Below are 12,205 nucleotides of genomic sequence, written 5' to 3'. Positions count from 1 at the left end.
GCCCCTAAGCAATTGGGGTGAAGTAACTTGCTCAAGGTTACACGGCCGGTGTTTCTGGGTGGGTGCTAAGTGTCTGAGCCCGGGATTCGATCCCCGGGTCATCCCGACACTGGGGCCGGCGCTCTCACTCCTCTGGGAATTTCTAGTCTATGCTTTCGTACTAGCCGTCTTCCGTGCTGGGCATGCTCTTCCTCTTCATTTCTGCCTCTTAGAATTGGTGACTCCATTCAATATTTAGTGCAAATGCTACCTGCTGGAGGGTGTGAAATTTAGACTTGATTTTGATTGATTGTTGATTAATTAATGGCTAAAAGGTCTAGTTAATCGCTGGGACTGGATCAGATTTGGATTTCATTGTGTATGCCTCAGTAGTAGAGTTGTAAGCGTTTAGGTTCCTCAATTTTAAGGATTTCAATGTGATCCTTTCTCATGAGGGAGATTGAGTGGAAGATGAACCAGTCTGGTCAGGAGTGTTTTGCCAGCACTAACACTCTCTGGTGTGCAGTATTATCTAGCATTGGAATTTATGGAAGATGTTGACTAACTCTGTGTTTTCCCTGTGGATTCTGGAGACTCCTTCTTGCAAGTCAACATGATTAAGCAAAATGTATAGACCACTCTTTGTTTTTCTTATAGACCAAGCACAGTCTTAGTTTAGTTTGTATCATAGGACCTTACATAACCAACTGTATAAAAAACTGATCTGTTAGATGGGGCTTTGGCTACTGAGGCTTTATTGACCTCTTTTACTAGCAATTGCTAGACTTGCTTATCAATCACTTAACATTTAAGTTATTGAACATCTCTCTAAAAAGGTACTGATATGAGCCAGTGAAGAGCTTTCATTCCCTTAGCCCAGTAACTGGTGGGCACATAGTAGGTTCTTAATAAATGCCTATTGACTGCCTGACTGAGTTCTAGTTTCCTAGAGGAATGAAATCATAAATTCTGTCCTGTGAGGCAGCTATATGGCCTAATGTATAGAACGCTGGACTCAGACTGAGGACTTTGAATCCTGCCTTAGACACTAACTGGCTGTGTGCTGTTGGGCAAGTCTCTTGGCCTCTCTCCCCCTTATTTTCCCCATCTGTAATATGGGGATAATGATGGCATCTACCTCACAGGGTAACTGTGAGCTTTTATGTTTTAAAGCAAATGAGATAATGTATGTAAAGTATTTTGCAAACCTTAAGACACTCTATAAATTTAAGTTATTTTCACATGCCTGCACACACATGTTTGTATAAACACATACACTTTTAGTTTGTTTCAAGGTTTAAGCTATCCTGAACCTTGGTGGTAACTTGTATGTGTGTGTTTGTGTGGAAAAACTCCTGTTAAGTTGTGCACTATAGCCTGCATTTAGGAATTGCCTATATGGGGAGAAAATGTATCTCAAAAAGTCAACCGTTGTGTGGGTTGCAGTTGTGGCACCATAGGGGAGGCAGGGACTTGCTGATCCAACCTGGTTTCTACTATCCCTCCTTCCAGCCCCCTCCCGAACCTATCCATGCAGCTCAAGCTTAGAGTGTGGGCGCCTACTGCTTTAAACGTACACTGAAGAAAAGGGAGGGGAGGCAGCTGGGAGATGGTGATGTCTTAGGGCTGGCATCATTCTATGATAGGAACACAGTCTTCCTAGCATTTTAAACTTTCTGCAGAATTATATTTCTGTATAAAGAGATAGCACTTTTATAATGAAAGGAGATAAAAAGTTACTGATGTGTGACATTTATGGAACAGAGATGAAATTTTTTTTTAGCAGCATATGCCCTTTTCATTTGGAGGTTCATTTAATTTTTTTTACTTCATCCCTAATTGCTATTCTGTCATGACTTGTGCCAACGCTTTCTACTTCTTGCTTGAATTTTCTAAGTACCTACGTTTACTCGGGTAGGCAAATATTTTAACTCATGATAACAGCTTACCATGGGATTTGTTTTTTTGGCATATTTACAATGAAAGTAAAATCTAGAAAGATCTCCTAGAAAAATAGACTCAGAGCTGGAGAAGGGTCTCTACCAGTTTCTTTACACCTCTATCTCTACAGAGCTTTCTTTATTTTACCTCTTGGGTATTCCTAAAACAAGTCACAAGCTCTAAATAAAGATAATAGACTCGAAATCCTAAGTAATTTTCCCACTTTGGTGTGATGTTTGATCTAAACTGTTTTGTTCTAACCAAAAAGTTGAGCCTGATTAAAAATGGAAACTCAGATGGAGGAAAGTCATCAAAGACTATTCCTCCCAGAAGAGTCATTCTTTTCTGGCTCTTCCAGCTCATTAGCTAAGATGGAGTTAGAATAGCCAGGCCACTCTCACATCTGCTGCCTTCTCCAATGTCTCATCTCTGAAGTAAAACTGTGATGTAAACAGCACGTGCCATGTGCCAGTCCAGGGAGGAAACTGGGCCTGCTGGCTTGGCCTCATCCTTCCTTTCCCTTTCCAATTCCTTATGCAAGAGGATAAATCATAAGGAAACATGTAGACTCTCAGGGCATTGATGCCTCTGGGGAAAAAGATGCTAGGATGATCTGGGCCCTGGAGCCTTACTACCTCTGACTAGGCTGACTAGCTCTTAAAGGCTTTGAGTTTATTTCTGTCAAGTTTAGCTTACAAAACAAACTTGTTTGCTCCCTGCCACTGAATAAGGTTGTGGAGAAATTCCAGAATTCTTTTTGTTTGAAGGTCCCACAAGTCTTCAATAACATTCTGAGAGGCTGCCTGACAGCTTCTATGTTGAACTATCTCTGGTAGTCACTTATACCCCTGCCTTTGTTTAGAGAGAGATCCAAGTCCACCTCAAGCAATAACCACCAACAATCATCTGTTGTTTATTAACTGATATGGCAGGCAGTTTGGGATATAAAGATGAAACTGGTACAATCCCTGCCCTCCAGGAGCTTACATTCTATTCTTATATTCCCAGTCATGACTCAGGACTATTTTCTTTTTTAGAATAGAACTATCCTGTGGAATATTTCTGTGAATCCCTTTCTCCCTTCTCTCTTCCTCCCCCCTCCTCTCTCTTTCTTTCTCTCTTTCCTTCTTTCTCTTTCTTTCTCTCTTTGTTTCTCTATTTCCTGTTCCCTTTCTCTTTTGCTTCCTTCTCTCTCTTTCTATATCTCTTTCTCCCTTCCCTTTTCTTCTCTTTTCTCCTCTCCTCCTCTCTTCTTCTCCTTCTTTCCTTCCTTCCTTCCTTCCTTCCTTCCTTCCTTCCTTCTTCCCTCCCTCCTTTACACTCAGGCTAGAATGCAAGGGCTACTCATCTCTCTATCTCACTATGAATCAACATTGGAATTTTGACTTCCTCCCTGAGCTGGTTCACCCTTTCTTAGATAACCTCATCATACTGACCCAAACATTTTGTGGATGCTAAATCAACTTGACCTCCTGCAGCCCAGAACTCCAGATCAAGAAATCCACTCAGTTTCTCCAGTTGCTGGGATTATAGGTGTGCACCACCACACCTGGCTCAGTGCTTTTTCTATTACACTAGAATGTAATATAAAATGTAATGTACTTTCCATTATAGTAGGTGATGGCCTGCTGGTAGGTCTACCTGGATCAAGTATTTCCTCCCTCCAATCCATTCTTTATTCAGCCACTAAAGTGATTTTCCTAAATCACAGATCCAACCACATCACCTCTCTCCCACTCAATAAACTCCAGGAGCTCCCTCTTGCCTCCAGGTTCACATACAAAAATGCTCTGTGTGGCGTTCAAAGCCCTTTATAACATAACTCCCCTCCTACCTTTTTAGTCTTCTTACACTTTCCTGCCTAACACATATTCTTCAACCCAGAGACACTGGCTTCCTGGCTCATCCATAAACAAGACACTCCCATCTCTTGACTGAGCATTTTCTCTGGCTGTTCCCCATGCCCGGAATGCTCTCCTTCCTCCACTAGGACTATTGACCTCCCAGGCCTCCTTTAAGGTCCAACTAAAATCCTACCTTCTATTGGAAGCTTTCCCTAACCTCTTTTAATTAACCTCCCCTCCGTTAGTTATCTTCCTTCCGTAGTGCATTTAGTATGCTTTGTATGTATTTATCCCAGTGTTGCCTCCCCCATTAAATTGTAAGCTCCTTGAGGACAGGACCTGTCTTTTGCCTCTTTTTATATCTCCAGTGTTTAGCATAGTGCCTGACACATAGTAAGCACGTAATAAATATTCATTGAATAAATGAACACTGTACTGCCTCTCTCCTGTAAAATTAGGGGGTTGGCCTTGTTCAATCAATTGACAAACAGCAGTAGATCAATGAGTATGTTCCAGGTTCTGTGCTAGGTTCTGGCAATTTGAAGACAAAAGTGAAACCATTCCTGCCTTGGAGAAACTTAGATTCTTTCAGCTTTAATTTCCTATAAGTCTATAATAGCATAGAGGAGAGGGCTGGAAAGGAATGTTAGGAGAATGCAACATGTTGCTTGTTATTGTTTTTTGTTTTCAAAAAGGGCCCACAAGTTGAAATATCTTCTGTCATTTCACCCTTGGCTTAGTTGAGTCACAGTTGAGATATAATATAGATGACACATAATGTCTGATCCTTTTTTTCTGGGCTGTCAAATAAACTTTACTGGGAAAAGAGATGTTGAGAGAGATGACAAAATATTTCTATTTCAGATGTAAAATCTTATCTGCTCTGCTCCCCTCCCCCCAATATGGCACTCACAGCTCACATGTTGGGTTCCTGGAGGGGTGGGTGGGGTGACAACTTTCCAAAGTACTCTGTGGGTCCATGCTCTTAAAATTGTAACTCACAATTTCCCATTAGGATTGTCGTATTCAGGCCTGTTCAACTCTTTGTGACCCCATTTAGGGTTTTCTTGGCAAAGATCCTAGAGTGGTTTTGCCATTTCCTTCTGCAACTCATTTTACATATGAGGAAACTGAGGCAATAGGGTTAAGTGACTTATCTAGGATCACACAACTAGTAAGGGTCTGAGACCAGATTTTAACTCAGGTCTTCCTGACTCCAGTCCTGGTATTCTACCCACTGAGCCACCTAGCTGTACAAATAATACACTGGTCAAAATAGCGGACCTGGAATTTGAACCCAGGCTTTTTTACTTTTACTCCAGAGCTTTTTTCATTGAATCGCTTTCCCAGATTAAAAATATTTTATAGAACAATCATTAGAGGAGTTTCTGATGTTTTCAACTAAAAGACTGAGAATTTTTTTCATCAGGTCTAACACTGGGTTCAATATCTGGAAATGTGAATGATATTTCCTGGAATGTATTCTGTAGAGGTGATGTTATAGGCATATCCATATTGTTTTTCAACTATGCGTAAGTCAACAGCATTACCATCCCCTATAGAGCAGTATCTTCTGCATCAATGGTAATTATAAAGTGCTTAACTTTAATCTGAAGCATTGATCTCACTCTCATAGGGTGTATGAGGTCAGAAGGACAGTGAGCTAATTGTATGAGCCCTGCTTACTGATCCTAGAATCACAGAGCTTTTAACATCATCAGCTCCTTGCCTAACCTTTTGCATAACTCGAAGAAATGTAGTTACACTTATTTTTTTTTAAGCTTCCTGAGCCTGTGTTTAGGAAAGGAATGATGGCCCTGTGTGATTCTTGTTTGCTCCCAGAAAGCTTTTGTCTCATGCACTGTTACTCATACCTAGACAGGCCAGCTTCCCCAGTCCTGTCTAGGTATTAGCACTTCCTGTTTCTGAAGGAAAGGCAAGTTCTTCCTCTCCCTAGTCTACTTCTCCACTTTCTCCTCTTGAAATTGTTCTGGGGCAAAACTGGCCTTAATGGGCGTCCTGGAGAAGTCCTGAGGAGGAACAAAGAGAGCCTTGACTATGGGGACATGAATAGAAACAGAGAAGTGGCTGCCTCTGTGCGAAACAAGTTACAGGCAGATAGAGTTTGAAGGTTCTTAACATCTTTTGTGTCATGATCCAAGATTATTCCAAAGGATTCAGGATGAAAAATGCTCTCTATATCCAGAGAAAGAAGTGATGGTATCTGAATGTAAATTGAAGCATACTATTTTCACTCTATTTTTTTCTATGTTTTTTTTCCCTTTTGGTTTGTTTCTTCTTTCACAACATGATTGTTATGGAAATATATTTTACGTGATTGCATGTAGATAACCTGTATCAAATTACTTAGTGTCTTAGAGAGAGGGAGGATGAAGGAGGGAAGGAGGGAGGGAAGGAGGGAGGGAGGGAGGAAATTTGGAACTCAAAATAAAAAAAAAGTGAACGTCACAAATTGTCTTTACATATAATTGGGGAAAAATAAAATATTATTTTTTAAAAACATATTTTGTGTCATAGATACTTTTGGCAGTCTTGTGAAGTCTATGGACCCTGCTCTAAAGGATGTTTTAATTGCATTAAAAATACACAGGATTGCAAATAAAGCCAATTATATTGAAAGATAATATATATTTAAAACAAATTCATGGCAACCAGAATAAGGTTCAGTTGAATAATCCATTCAACTGAAACATTTATTCTGGCTTTTGATGGGCTACAGCTTTGTCTGTCAATCCATTAGGTGAATTTCTGAAGGGAAGAGAAGCCATGTAAAATTGGCACCATTTTCCTGCCCCCCAAGAATTAGCTTAAGACCAGATGCTTGGTGGAGGTTTGACAGATGCTCAGTGGAGGGAATCTCTAGGGGCAATGGGAATTACCCTGGTGATTATGCAGCTCAGTTTATCAGTCTGGACTTGAAAGATGTAGCCACCAACATGCTGTAGGCCACATCCCTCTAAGTATAAGTGTTTTAGAAATAGGTCATTGCCACAGCCCAACAGCTGTCCCAGGAAAGATGATGCCATATGGGAGAGCCTGATTTGGCAAAGAAGTAGGCTCCCTGGTCCCTCTGACTAATAGAAATCCCATCCATCTGAGCAGGGTTTGGTGGTGAGAGAAACCTAATTTTGAGTGTGAAAGGCAGCATAGTATAGCATAATCACCCTCTGCTGTGGCTCTCCCATGGCTTCTTCAGAAATACACACTGTACATCATTTTTCTGGCTTCTATTTTTTTAAAGTCCTGCATAACCTGGCTCCTTGCTATTCTTTCCTGTATTCTTATACCTTATTCTCTTCTGTAGTTTCTATAATCCAGGGACAGAGATCTCCTTGCTACTTCTCCCTCTTCATCTCCTTATTCCTTACCTTTCTGCTGACTGTCCCACATGCCTGGAATCTTCTGTCTCCTGGTCTCTGCCTCCTAGTTCCTTTCAAGTCCCAGCTGAAATCTCACCTTCTACATGAAGTCTTTCCCAATATCCTCTTAATTCTAGTGCTATCACTGTGAGATGAGCTCCAAGTTATCCTATATATCATTTGTACGCAGTTGTTTGTATGTTGTTTCTCTCCATTAGACTGGGTCTCCCTTCAGAACAGGGACTATTTTTGCTTTTCCTTATTTCTCCAATTCTTTAGCACAGTGCCTGGCACATAGTAGATGATTAATACAGGCTTGTTGACTGACTTACGCCAGTGTGATGCAAAGAAATTCTTTTTTCAGTGTTGTTGTGTGGGAGAGATGAGGTTGTTCTAATCTGTGAAAGGATGAAAGCAATTAGCTTTAAATACAATATATTGGGTATTTCATATCCAACTCACATGGATGGACAAGCCAGGTTTTTTTGGAAGTAGCATTTTCATTGTTTGAATTACATCTTTGGTTGTTGGGAGAATCTGCACATACAAATTCAAGGTTAAACATCCATAAAATGGCAGACTCATCCTACACAAGCATCTGAAACACTTCCAGTCAGCATGACAGACCTGGTGGTTAATGGATACTACCAGACTGGGACTCAGGGGACCTTCAGTCCAGTCCAGGTTCTTCCAAGGATGCACTGTGTGATTTTAGGCAAGTGCCTTAGTGCCTACTTCCTGACTAATCATGTAAAGGTAATAACCTACCCTACTAAATGCAGGGCTGTTATAAAAGTAAGGTGATCTAAGAGATGCCCAAGAACTTGTGTTTTTGTGCAGCTAGATCATAAGGTAGAGTAGGGAGGGCAGGGACAATGGCTCCCACTCATCTTTAATCATTGACTCCTAGATTGTTAGATCTGGAAGGGACCTTAGAGGTCATACAGTCCAGCCCCCCTCATGTTAACACATGGGCAGATTGAGGATGAGATAGGTGAAGGTCTAAACTCCTACTCCAGGGCTCTTTCTACTGTAGGTTGCTGTGTCCTTATACACAAGCACTTAGCACAGTCCTTAGTAAGAGCTATAATAAAGATTTTTGGTGCCCAGGGCAGCAATTCAGGCTGACATGAAGACCTGGGGAAAGATTATAAAGCCAGACTTGAGAAGAGAGCAGGACAGAGCCAGGATGGAGTAGAACTGACTTGATAATACTCTTCCCTTTGTGGGTACCCTTCCCTTCCACCTAGGAGTGTGCTGGTAAATATTTAACAACTGTCCAAAAAAATGTGCATGTCACAAATTTAAATTAATTCCTCATTAATGATATTTGCTTTATCACTTAAGTCTAGACAATCAACAAAACAATATATCAAGCCCTGATTTGTAATGTTTGCCAATTTCCAAGGTATAAATGCTCATACTGGAAAATTTAACAATTGGCTCTCATGATAAAAACAGACTCCAGCATGCCCCTGGCTCTATTATACCACCTTCCTATAAGCCATATACCATTGTGTACAATCATACTAGAGGAAGGGTTCCTTATTTCCTAGGGATTTTCGTCATCACAAGGACCCTCCATGACTTCATACTCCGGGTATGGTATATAGTTCTCAACCTTGGGATGCTTCACTAATTCAAAATAGTAGGAGGTGAGCCAGTGGCTCTAAGACAAGGGCCCAACCATGAGCTAAGGAGTAGGGACAGTTGCTGTGATGTATATGTGGATAGGGATGACAGTGGGTCCTGGGAAGAGATATCCTTTAGTTTGATCTCAGTCCTCAGCCCCGTCAACTTCCTTCGTTTTTGTACTCTAGATTCCTTTGACAACTCTTCAGTTGATATGGTACTTTCCCCCACCCCCAGGGTGTCTTGGGTGGATCCTTGATCTTGATATTTTTAATCTACCTTTTAAATCTGCCTCTCTGGCATTGGGAGTTGGGAGGAATGCTTTTCTTGCTGGATCAAATCTTGCTTAGGGCTTCAAAGAATTAGGTTAGATTTGTTTTATTACTGTCTGTATCCTCAGTTCCTGCCACATATTAGGCACTAAATAAATGCTTGTTGACTGATTGATAGCAATGCATTTTGAACCTTAGATGGCCTTCCTCCTGTTCACTTGGAAAGGTAGCTCATAAGGAGAATGTGTCTATAAACTTTCAAGCAAAAGTTTTATGGCAGTTACCTACAACATACAATCACTATTCTAACTTGTTCATTAGAGTGTAGTCTCCAGAAAGCTTTGTTATGAAATTTGCATGTAAAAAAGAATTTTATAAAGTTTAAAAAAATGTCTTACTAGAATAAAAGACTGCAGAAAATAGACTGAAAGGTACGAGAAAGAAATAAGGGCCAAGTTGGAGGAAGCTCTGCCTACATTAAATAAGTGCTTAGGGAAAGAGGTATTAAATGCCTTTGGTGTTCTAGCTGTTTTTACATGTGATGCCAGTAACAAAATTGTCTATGATCCAGTCATTAGCTGTGCGAGGAAGTGATGCCCCTCAAATTGTGGCAACTGGGGCAAATGCCTGTCTGCCTTGTCCTAGTTTGGGCGCTGGCACAGCATATGGTACGCATTCAAAACCTAAAGAAAATCAACACCTTTTTCTTGGTCTGCACACATACTGACAGATAATTGATGTGTATTGCAGACTTGTCTGCTTGCCTCAAGTCTCTCCTCTCTCTGATCCATTCTCCAGTCGTTTATTTTTCTAAAGCATGAATCTGATCATGTCCCTCCACTCCCTCACTCCTCCTACTCAACAGACTCTAGTGACTCCTTAGTGTTTCTAGGAGCAAATACAAACCCCTCTGCTTGGCATTTGAAACCCTTCATAACATATCCCCCTCTCTAGTCTTCTCACATTTTACTCCTCAACACTGACTCTTCTAACCAGTGACACTGGCCTTTTGGCTGTTCCACAGACGAGACACTCCATCTCTTAGCTCTGTGAATTATCTCTGGCTGTTTCCCCAGGCCTGGAAAGCTCTGCTCTGAGTACTGGCCTACCGGGTTTCCTTTAAGTCTTTCCTTTAAGATTTCCAACTAAAATCCCACCTTCTATAGGCCCCTTTTAATTCTGGTGCTTTCCCTCTTTTACATATTTCTATGTATCCTGCATATAACTTGCTTTGTATATATTTGCTTGCATGTTGTCTCTCCTTCCCACCCTGCCCCCACCTTAATAGATTGTAAGCTCTTTGAGGGCAGGAACTGTCTTTTGCCTCTTTTTTCATTCCCAGTATTTAGCACAGTGCCTGACTTAGTAGGCTCTTATTGAATGTTTATTTATTGATTGATTTTGAGGCTAAATCCAAGTATGAAATGAGGAATAATTTGTGTTTCAACAGGTTCAGACAGATATTCTCCTTTTCTTGACCTTCTCAAAAATATCCTGTCTTCTTACTCCTTTTTTCCAACCAGTCACTGATCCCTTTTGCACTGAAAATGTATAAATCAGTTACTAATTTGGATTCAGCGTTAAAATATTTTGAATATGTACATTTGAAGTTTGTGTTTTACCTAGTGCTGAATAGTCAACATTATGAGAAAGAATAATAACAATGATAAAAAGTTAATATTTTTATAGTAGCTTAAGCTTAGCAAAGGGCTTTTAAAACATCATCTCATCTAATTCTCATAGCCAACTTTTTTCTTGTCTTTTTTGGTTCCTAAAAAAATTTAAATTATTTCAAAATTCTCCCAAAACTGATGATTTTCCTTTTTATTTTCGTGACTATCAGAGAATATGCTTATATTTATTTTTGTTTTTAGATCACAGTCATTTCCTGATTTACCTAAGTTCACCTACTTTACTAAACCTTCTATTTTTAAAAATTAATGAATTTTATTTTTAATTTATGGAATAAAACAAGCATTTCCATAATATGGCATAATATTGTACATGAAGCTGCAAATCTATGACGTACAACTTGCTATTCTTTTTAAATACATGATAAAATTATCATGTAAATTTCTTTTTTTTCCTTTTTTTCTTCCATCCCCCCCAAAGTGACTACCATTAGACACAAATAGGTATATATGTAAAATTATTCTGTACATATTTGTATTTATCAGTTCTTTCTCTGGATGCAGATAATGTTTTTCTTCATAAATCTTTTCTCTTGTAAAAAAAAAAAACTCAGAACTGTTAAAGAAAATTGGCCAACAAATTGACTGTGTGATGGTGTATGCAGTGTTCCTTATACATAGTCCACAAACTCTCCAGGGAAAGGAGAGATGTAAATTTCTATATTTCTTTTCCAGTATCCAGATTAGTGATAATTAGATTTTGTTCTACTTTTTTTTTGGTCATGTTATTGAAGTCATTATATGTGTGCATGTGTAGACACATATGTATAGATATATAACACAGGTGTAGGCACACATATATGTACACACATGTGCAGACACATGCACGTCCACACAATGCATATATGTATATCTGTATGTGTATATATGTGCACATGTGTGTGTATGGAGAGAAAGAGAGAGGGAGATGGGGAGAGAGAGAGAGACAGAGAGACAGAGACAGAGAGACAGAGAGGGAGAGGGAGAGAGAGACACTGTTTTATTGGTTCTGTTTTCTTCACACTGTATTGGCTTCTACAGGCTTTCCCACATTTCTCTAAATTTTTGGTGTTTGTTGATTTTTGTTTTGACCTGAATTGCAATTTCATTGGTTCAAGGAACTTCTGGTGAAATAATTCTATGTACCAATGCAGGTTGGCACCATCTCTGAAAAAGACAATCTTATAGTTGTTTGAGGCCCTAAGCGGTTAAATGATTTTCCAAGGATCACCTAGCCACTAAGTGTCAGAGACAAAAGTTGAACCCAGGTCCTCCTGGACCCAGCCATTTTTCCAAGACAATATACTGTCTCTACTGCCATTTTTAATGGCAGGATTATGTTCCTTTATAAAGAGAGCTCTTAAACTGTTTTTGTTATGGCTCCCCTCTGGCTGCCTGGTGAAGCCTACGGATCCCTTCTTAGAACAATATTTTTAAATGTATAAAATAAAACACATGGTACTAAAAAGGAAGTTAATTGTGTTGAA

The sequence above is a fragment of the Petaurus breviceps genome, unplaced genomic scaffold (assembly GCF_028583685.1).
Source record: "Petaurus breviceps papuanus isolate PSGF00001 unplaced genomic scaffold, PetGlider_PUasm1.0 77, whole genome shotgun sequence".
In the NCBI taxonomy this organism is placed as follows: domain Eukaryota; kingdom Metazoa; phylum Chordata; class Mammalia; order Diprotodontia; family Petauridae; genus Petaurus; species Petaurus breviceps.
The sequence above is the reverse complement of the archived record's forward strand: the minus strand, read 5'-3'. Positions refer to the sequence as shown.